This window comes from Aristolochia californica, unplaced genomic scaffold, assembly GCF_029961685.1.
Source record: "Aristolochia californica isolate CCGP_79_NKW_82.1479 unplaced genomic scaffold, dmAriCali1.0.hap1 SCAF_1, whole genome shotgun sequence".
Lineage (NCBI taxonomy): Eukaryota > Viridiplantae > Streptophyta > Magnoliopsida > Piperales > Aristolochiaceae > Aristolochia > Aristolochia californica.
Genome location: NW_027181770.1, coordinates 34915927 through 34926211, shown reverse-complemented (window position 1 = coordinate 34926211; position 10285 = coordinate 34915927). Strand labels below are relative to the sequence as shown.

General features: G+C 44.1%; 1 pseudogene; it reads left to right on the top strand.

Annotated features, from left to right (window-relative positions):
• The window catches only part of LOC137947474 (uncharacterized), an 11545-nt pseudogene extending 2693 nt beyond the window's left edge, over positions 1 to 8852 (top strand).
• Positions 8853 to 10285: the final 1433 nt, after the last annotated feature.

Genomic DNA, 10285 nt, shown 5'->3' with positions numbered 1-10285 from the left:
GATTTGGTCAAAGTTAGAATTGCCCAGGTGGTGATCAACTGCATTATATTTTTCAGGTATATCAGCAGCAATGTGAAATATCAGCACCCTCTTGGGCTCAAGAGCTCTACTAATGGGACATGCAGCCATCACAAAAATTATTTGTGTTGCTGTCCCTATCCGGCTAGAATGAGCTACCTACTGCAGAGGAGTATCTGTTGTGCGCACCACAACAGATAATTGGGCAGAAGACGTTACTTCTACGAGTACTCCCAGAATTATCAGCATTGGTCGCAGCAGTGGTACTTTTGGCAGCTCTGGTTTCTGCCGTGTCAACATAGCGCCGTACACTACCGCTATGTATTGGATGGAATTGGAACAAAAGGTAGAACTTCTATTCTTCCAATAAACACTGCTTTGCTGCTGGCCTAAAGAGGGACGGATCGGTGTTCTGGTGGTCAACTTGTTTGCATAGATTTGAACAGCAACAATCTCTGTAGCTCCTTGATTCTCATGAGCTATAGAACCAACCTGTGATACATTGACATGTTCTACATTTTGTAGGTACTGTTCACCTTCGTAATTTTGAACCGGTGTTATATTTTTCTGTGGAGTCGAATGCTGCATTGCCTCCACAGTAGCAATTTGGAAAATTGGAAGCGGCTCTCCTGCCCACCCCAAGAATGCTACAGCAGTAGAAATTTGAAACTGGTGAACCCATTGCTGCAATGTCACAGCAGCAACAACTAAAGTCTAGACTGATAATCCGACCAATCTCTGAACTTGAGCCCTTACCCGCTGCCCTTTCTCGCTCATACTCTGGATGACACACGGAGCTTCTTCTTATATCTTTTCAACCAATCCAATATAAGTAGCAACAAATGGTGACTGCCCAGCCTCCAACTTCTCAAGGCAAAACCCAATCACCTCTCCCGGCTGCTTCCCTTGACACCATCCGTGAACAAAAACTGTATTGCTGAAAGCATTGGAAGATACAACAAATTTCTTTATTTTCCTGAAAACCCCTTTTTCATCTTCAAATTTTAGTGGTGTGCAGCAACCGTCCCCACCACAACCATATAGATTACAATTTCAGGGATTGTAGCCTGGTGACGCATTAACCCAAATAGATTCATAGTTCCTTGAATCAAACCATCATGGCATCGACCCTCTAGCACTACCACGACATTGGGAATGAGCCCATTTCTTTCATTGTCCTGAAATTCTTATCAGCATCTTGAGGTGATGGGTTGGGTGAAGCAGCTAGATGTAGTTCAGAGTCTTTGGTGGACTTTTGTGGGACGAACTTTGCTGTCGTCTGTGTATTGTGTTTAGCATGACCAATTAAGTAAATTCATCTCATAATCTATCCAACCAACATCCATATCATCCAAAAGAATTAACACAACTTGTTGAAATGGATTGTTACTCCTGGAAAAATGACCCAACACAGCCACCCTGTTGCTGTAGTCATTCACCAGAATAGAATATGTCCTCTGCCCCTGTGAAAATAAATTGTTGACGGAAAACATAGCTAAGGCCGTCTGCTGCCCAAATTGGAAGATGGCCATGATTCCAGAAAGATTAATTAACCGCTTTGGCTTTGCCGACCAACCCACTACATCATGTTGAGTCATTAATTCGAACAACTACCCAGCATTAGGATCCCCATTGAATGTGATAGACTCGATAGCCGAACGAGTCATCCAAAGGCGTCGTAGTTGAAGTGTTTATGGAAGTGTTTTGTATTGGAATTAATTCAGCCTTCTCAGCAACTATTTCAGCAGCTCAGCAGATTCAGCATGCTGAGCGTGTAAGCCATGATGGCTATTTTTGTAATCCTGATTGATGCAGCAACTTAGCTCAATTTGTATGCTTCAGCTTTAGGCATGTAAGCCATATAAAGGCAGCTTATGTAAGCCATATAATGGCAATGTATGTAATTATTTTGGCTCCTCTTCGAACAACTTAAGAAGGGGAAAATGGAAATGAAAAGCTATCAAACATTTTAACCCAACAGAACATGAACAGGAGGTTCCCCTCTAGACGAAACAGGTTGCTGTCTCCCTTCATGAGCAGTAGGTTACGGTCTCCCTCAGAGCCGGGTTACCCTTACTTCCTTCCAGCCCTTCCAAGCTCTTCCCTTTTCTCCTTTCCATCACATATTTCACCCAGATTTTGCCATCATAGGCAGACTTGGACGATTACAGCACACTGGTGTTGAACCTGTGCTGGACGTAGAGTCTCCTTTCTGTCGGATTACAAGGTCCATGGTCCGAGACCATAACACATTGGTATCAGAGCGGGGAACGATGGGAGAGATGTCAAGCCAGGAAGAGAGGTTCGAAAGGTTCAGAGAAGAACTACATGAGATAGAGGGTCGACTGGCAAGCATGCTGGACAACACAGTATCTCGTTCAGTAGCTCAGGCGAATCAACAACTGTCTCAGTAGGTTTAAGAACTCTGAACACTGATTCGAAGGACACCCACCCAAAATGGGGGACGCACAGAAAACTTTAGTCCCAATGGAGGACGTCCAGAGCCTACCACCATTCCAAGGTACACCAAAATGGAATTTCCAATCTTTAGCGGGTTAGAGGACCCTTTAATTTGGATCTACAGATGCGAGAAATTTTTTCTCCATCAACGTATTGCTACAGTGGACAGAGTGGGGTTGGCCGCCTTCCACATGTTCGATGACGCGCAACTGTGGGGCCACCAACTAGAAAGAGAGCACCCGGGCATCGGTTGGCACGAATTTACAGAACAATGTACTATCCGGTTTGGGCCTTCTACCCACGCCAACCCATTGAGTGATCTCATCCTCTTAAAACAGACCGGCAGTGTCGCTGAGTACTAGAAATTTTTTCAGGAGAAGTTAGCCCGAGCTAGCCATGTGGTCCAAGTAGATCAGCAAGTTAGCTTCTTCACAGCGGGATTAAATGAGGTACCGCCGGACCAGAAATTGAAGCATGGAAAGAACAAGGTTTATGCTTCAATTGTGATGAATAGTATACCCGTGGACACCGCTGCAAGAAACATTTTTGGGTGGAACTGGAAGGAGGAAGCACCGCCGGTGGAAGAGGTTGCTACTGACGAACCAGAGGTCTCCATCCATGCCATTACCGGCCTTTAGACTACCACCATAATGGAGCTCTGTGTGCTGGTTGACGCATAGCCACTGGTGGCTCTAGTGGACTCCGATAGCACCCACAATTTCATCAGCCTTACCGCCGCCAAGTATTTACAACTTTCGGTGCAATCCCAGCCAACGGCTTCAGTGTTTGTTGCCAATGGGGACAAGGTACCGAGCTATGGGGTCAGCAAGTCTGTCCGGTTCGCCATTGCTGGACATCACTTTTCAGCAGATTTTTATATCATACCACTCGTTGGTTTTAATCTCGTGCTCGGTGTGAGGTGGCTCCAAACATTAGGGCAAATTTTTTGGGATTTCTCTGCCCTTACCATGAGCTTTGAATGACAGCACCTCAGAGTCACACTACAAGGCCCTCCTACCAAAGGTGCAGCACAACTGCATACCATCCAGCAGCAGCAGCCCACTGTCCACACTTTGGACTCACTGATGGAAGCATTTTCTAATCTATTTCACCCACCCAACAACCTACCTCCCATGCGCCACTGTGATCAAATAATCTGTTTGAAGGCTGGCTCTGAAGTTGTGGTGGTGCGGCCCTATCGATACCCCCACCTCCAAAAAGATGAGATTGAAAAGCAATGTGCTGTCATGCTTGACCAGCGCCTTAAGGCCGAACACCTCTCCATTCTCGTTCCCTCTCTTGCTGGTGAAGAAAAAGGACCACACATGGAGATTTTGTGTTGATTACCGGGAATTAAATGCCAAGACCATTAAGGACAAGTTTCCCATTCTGGTGGTCGATGAACTCCTAGATGAACTCCACGGGGCAAAATTTTTCACCAAGCTCGACTTGCTGTCCGGCTATCATAAGGTCCGCATGCATCATCCGAACATCGAGAAAAAAACTTTCCGCACTTACCATGGCCATTTCAAGTTTATTGTCATGCCCTTTGGCCTCTCCAATGCGCTATCCACCTTCCAGGCATTGATGAATGAGGTATTTCGCCTCTTTTTCAAAAAAATTGTCCTTGTTTTCTTTGACGATATCCTGATTTTCAGCAAGAGTTGGGTGCAACACCTCCAAGGCCGGAGTAGGGTCTTCTACCTTCTCCGGACAACCACTTATACTTGAAGCGCTCCAAGTGCTCTTTTTGTCAGCCACAGGTGGCCTATTTGGGGCATGTGATTACAGCCTCCGGTGTCACTATGGATCCCACCAAAATTGAGGTGATCATGCAGTGGCCAACACCCCGCAATGTTGCTGCCTGACGAGGTTTTTTGGGCTTAGCGGGGTATTACAGAAAGTTCATCCAGAATTACGACCACCTCGCAGCATCCTTGTCCAACCTGCTGCGCCGCAACTCCTTCCAGTGGACGGAGGCCACAGAGAACTCCTGCAACGTGCTCAAACAGGCTCTTGCTTCAGCACCAGTGCTACAACTACCAAATTTTGAAGACGACTTTGTGCTGGAATGTGATGCCTCTGGAAGTGGAATTGGGCCAGTCCTTCATCAATCCCAGCACCCCATTGCATATTTCAGCAGGCAACTCGCCCTCCACCATCATCAATTTCCAGCGAGCGAGAATTAATTGGATTAGCAAAGGCCGTGCAACACTGGAGGCCTTATTTGTGGGGCCGTTTCTTTCGTATCCACACTAATCACTCCAGCCTCAAGTTCTTGCTGGACCAACGCATCTCCACGCCACCTCAACGGCACTGGATTAGCAAGCTCATGGGCTTCGATTTTGCAGTGGAACACAAACTAGGGCCCTTGAACCGAGCAACGGATGCTCTCTCCCGTCGGTTAGACGCCGCACTGCAACTTGCCGCCATCATTCACCCCACACCACTGCTGCTAGAGGCCATACGTCATGAGCACCAGTCCACAATTGCATTATAGAAGCTGTCCCAAAAAATTACAGCAGGTCAGATGACGCCACACTGGTTTATCCTGGACCGCATCATCCTGTACAAGCGGTGCATTTACCTCCTGCCTTCATCTCCATTGGTGCTGCAAATTTTATCAGCCTACCATGACAACACACATGAAGGGCTCCAGAAAATGGGACAACGGATACGCGACGATTTCTATTGGGCTGGGTTCAGGTCTCATGTTGCTGAATATGTTGTTGCCTACCTGATCTGCCTGTGCAACAAGGCCGACCATTTGTCTCCGGCTGGGGTGCTCCAGCCCCTCGACCTTCCTACTCAGGTATGGTCCGACCTCTCCATGGATTTTATTGAAGGATTACTGAGAGCAGCGGGTAAATCCATCCTTTTAGTTGTGGTTGATCGGCTGTCCAAATATGCCCATTTCATGCCCATGGCCCATCCGTATACAGCAGTCACAGTCGCCCAAATTTTTTTTGACAACATTGTCTGTTTGCTTGGTATTCCTGAGTCAATAGTGAGTGATCTTTACCAGTGACTTATGGAAAGAACTCTTCAGGCTCTGCGGCACTAAACTCAAATATTCGTCGGCATACCACCCGCAAAGAGATGGTCAGACCGAAGTCGTGAACCACACCATACCCTTGTTCGGCTTCGGCAAGCTCAAGCCCGTATGAAGCTTTAGTATGATCAGCACCACCGGATGTGCAGTATCACCCTGACAATTTTATTTGGCTCCGCCTCAAGCCATATCGCCAGCACTCCATTGCTGGGACACGCCGCAAGCTATTCCCCAAGTACTTTGGGCCATACAAAATTCTGCAGCGAGCGGGACAAGTTGCATATCAGCTCCAGGTGCCACCGGAGTCTCAAATCCTTGATGTTTTCCATGTTTCACTGCTCAAGCCTCTCAAGGGACCAGAACCTCAGTCCATCCCTGCTCTGCCACTGGTTGAAGACGGTAAGGTCTCTCTCACTTCGGTCAAAATTCTGCAGTCTAGATACCTCCAGGACAGCACCCAGATTTTGGTTCAATGGTCACATACCGATCCCACTGAGGCCACGTGGGAAGACTTATAGGTGTTTCAGCATGTGTACCCTTCATTTGAGCTTGAGGACAAACTCTCTTTCAAAGGGGGGAGGGATGTTATAGACTCGATAGCCGAACGAGTCATCCAAATGTGTCACAATTGAAGTGTTTATGGAAGTGTTTTGTATTGGAATTAATTCAGCATTCTCAGCAACTATTTCAGCAGCTCAGCAGATTCAGCATGCTGAGCGTGTAAGCCATGATGACTATTTTTGTAATCCTGATTGATGCAGCAACTTAGATCAATTTGTATGTTTCAGCTTTAAGCATGTAAGCCATATAAAGGCAGCTTATGTAAGCCATATAATGGCAATGTATGTGATTATTTTGGCTACTCTTCGAACAGCTTAAGAAGGGGCAAATGGAAATGAAAAGCTATCAAACATTTTAACCCAGCAATAGAATACAAACAGGGAGGTTCCCCTCTTGACGAACCAGGTTGCTGTCTCCCTTCACAAGCAGTAGGTTACGGTCTCCCTCAGAGCCGGGTTACCCTTCCTTCCTTCCATCTCTTCCAAGCTCTTCCCTTTTCTCCTTTTCGTCACACATTTCACCCAGATTTCCCCATCATAGGCAGACCTGGACGATTACAACACACTGGTGCTGAACCTATGCTGGACGTAGAGTCTCCTTTCCATTGGATTACAAGGTCCATGGTCCGAGACCATAACATTGAAGCATAGAGAAATAGGTTCATAGAGAGAGAGGGATGCACGCTCCACTGTAAGAAAGGATGGAACGACCATTGCGTACCTAATGTTTTTCCTAGCAACCACGAATGAAAGTCTGTTTACAACACCACTAGCAAGGGCCTCATCTTGTTGAACCCTTCGGAATTCAAAATCCGTTGTGAGAAATCTCTCTTCTTCCGCCAGGGCCACAATATCTACTTCAAAATCGAAATCTCTGAGTTTTTGGGCTTGTCGGTTCGTATAAGCCGTCAATGGTGCTTGGCTGGATTGTTCATACCTCGTGCCAACTTTGAGCCCGTTGAGCCTAAGTTGTTGCCGACGACGAACATAATGAAGGAGTGGCCAAAATATGGAACCTGGTTTCTTAATGACGAACAGGTGGTTTGTTGCTGCTAGAGCAGAGTAGGTCTTCGGATTTGAGGTCGCCCCGCCGTATGATTTCGAATGTTTGAAAAGCTTTTCTAAGACAGTGAGCTCTCAGATTTCAGGCGTCTTCTGTTTGGGAGGACGGATGACATCTAGTGAGAAAGGGTTTGACGGCAAACCCCCTTCCATTTTTTCCGATGAAGGTTGTGGGGAGGATCCTTCCGATTTTGAACATGTTGAGGCCCCAATTTTGAATGTCGCCGCCACTGAAGAGATAGAGGGCTCTCTGATTTCTTGCATCCCGGATTTCTCCAATTTCGTTTTCGTGGCACTACCCGGAATAGTAGAAGTCCGAGCAATATATGGTTCAAATCGAAGATTGATTTGCAGAATAATCTTTTTAATCTTCTTAAGATCAGTGTGGAGTGCAGCGTAGTGAGTCTGTGTTTCAATCCAAAATTCCTCCAACAGATTGCGACAATTATATAGAGAAGAAGAATCACTAACGGTGGTCCCGTCTGATCCATGGCAAGGGAACTTAACAACATGGCATCAGAGCGGGCTCCCACATCGCGAGTTTGACTCCCCGAGGGGAGTTCCCCGGTGTGGGTGATCACGGACCCCGAACACGGTGGCTGTAAGGGATTATGGGATCCTGACCCGGCTCCCATCGCTAAGTGTTAAGCCTCCATGGACGTCGGCTTGCGAAGGTGGGGTGTACTGTTATGGTCCTGGGGTTAAGTACCTATGCCTTCCGATCCTAACAGACCGGTCTTTTGGGTAGTATTGGTTAGATACTTAACATTGTACGTTTGGTAACACCAAATTTGAGAAGGCCATGATTGATTTAGGATCTTCGATTAATGTCATGCCATATTCTATATATGCTTTTTTGAAATTTGGACCTTTGAATAAAACTGGTGTTGTGATTCAATTGGCTGGTAGATCTAATGCCTATCCTAAGGGTGTAGTTGAGGATGTTCGTGTGCAAATTAATGATTTGATTTTCCCTACTGATTTCTTTGTGCTTGATATGGAAAATGATGATCAAATTGCTCCTATTTTGTTAGGAAGACCATTCTTAAAGGCATCCAAGACTAAGATAGATGTTCATAGTGGCACACTTACCATGGAATTTGATGGTGAAATTTTTAAGTTTAACATTTATGATGCCTTGAAATATCCTGGTGATGATAATCCTGTTTATTCTATTGATGTGATTGATTCTTCCGCACAAGAAGTTTTCGAACTTGATAGAAAAGATGAATTGGAAGTTGCCATTAGTAAGCATCTTGAGAAAGAGAATGAGGAGTTAGCCTTGAGTTCTGATTTGCAGGAATGATATTCCATAGTTACAACAGTTAGATAACGTTCTTTATATTGCCTTACCAGTTTCTAATGAGAGGCCTTTACCCTCTGTTTTGCAGGCTCCCACTCCAGATTTGAAGCCTATCCACAGTCACCTCAAGTACGTGTTCCTTGAAGATGGAGGAACGTTACCAGTGATCATCTTTAGTAAACTTAGTGCACCGCAAGAAGAAAAGCATGTGCAGGATGAACCTCATTTGCAGGAAACATTCTCTGATGAGAAATTGCTCTCTGCGAGTGTGACATTACCTTGGTATGTAAATATTGTAAATTATTTGGTTACTAATATGTTACCTCTTGGTTTGTCTAGGGCTCAAAGAGACAACGTCAAGAGTGATGCCAAATACTATGTGTGGGATGACCCATAATTATGGAAGCATTGAGTCAAGCCAATGACAATAAACAAAGGTGTTGTTTGGGAGGCAACCCAAGGGGAGTTCGTTCCTTTTTCTCTTTATTTTTGCATTTATATTTTGGTTATTTGTTCCTTCTCTTTACATTTTGCCTTACATTGGGGACAATGTAACTTCTAAATGTGGGGGAGGAGATTTAGGTTGTGTTTCAATTCTGTTTAAAAAAAAATCTTTGTTTTTTTTGTGGTTTTTAATGATTTTTTGGTTGTGTATGTCATGATCAAGATTAAATTAGGCTCTTGAAAGATTCATAACATGATTGAATAAGTAATCTTCCAACTGAGAATGAATTAGTCTAGTTATTTTCTTTGAGGATGGTAGTGACTAAATTTGGTAGACAAAAGCCAGTGAGATTTTGAGCATTTAGATTGACACATCCATATATCAGTCTCACAATTTTTTTTTCATGATAGATAATCTTCCATGGATTTGTTTCACTAGAACTTGCCATGATTCTCTTTGAGGTCACATTGACACATGCATGCATAAACATGATTAAGGCCCTCTTTGTTATAAGCTACATAAGCCAAACAGCCTACCTTGTAATTAATTTTTTTTCCTTTTGTTGAACCCTTTGAAATTTTTTGGTTTTTTTTTTTGGGTGAACCCATGTTACAAGCTTTAAACATGAAAAAAAAAACCTTTACCCAAGCCGTACAGCTAGTGGAGCATCATTGTTCATCATTATGGTTCGTATGGGTGTGCAAGAAATAAATGTGGGGGTGTCTGGATTTGTGTTATGGCTATGATTGGTGAAATGGAACATGTTTTCATACCAAATTAATGAGTTCCATTGTTAGTAAAAAAAAAAAGGTGAAGAGAAAAAGAGAAGAAGAAAAGAAGTGATGGAGGGAATGGCTTTTAAAGTTACAAACTGTTCGTGTTCATAATTCTTCCTAAAATTCCAAGAAAGGGGTCTATTTATACGAGATAGATACAAATTGAAGAAGATGCTGAGTGGAGTGATTGGTTTTACGTGTCTAATATATTCGAGCTTGAGTTGATTCAATTTTGCTCCACTAGTTTCAATGGCTTTTGAGCTACATTCCCAAATATTTCCCACCTTGATCCTAAACCCCATTACAACTCTTGAAAGTCCTTATGATTTTTTTTATGCATGCGATCTGAGTGGTGGAGAATGAGAAGATATGCAAACCTATGGTAGATCATTGTCATTGGAATGAATTTGAGAGAAACACATACCCTTCAAGCACATGAGAGTCGAGTGTTTATTTTTGTGAGGGTCTACTTATTTAGTTTACTCCATCTTTGAATGAAAATGCTTACTAAGTAATTGTAAGTTGTTTAAGAATGTTTGTTCATGATATGTGATGAATTTTTAAGAGCTTGGTTATTTTTTGTTGATGGCGTTACAACCTTGGTATTTT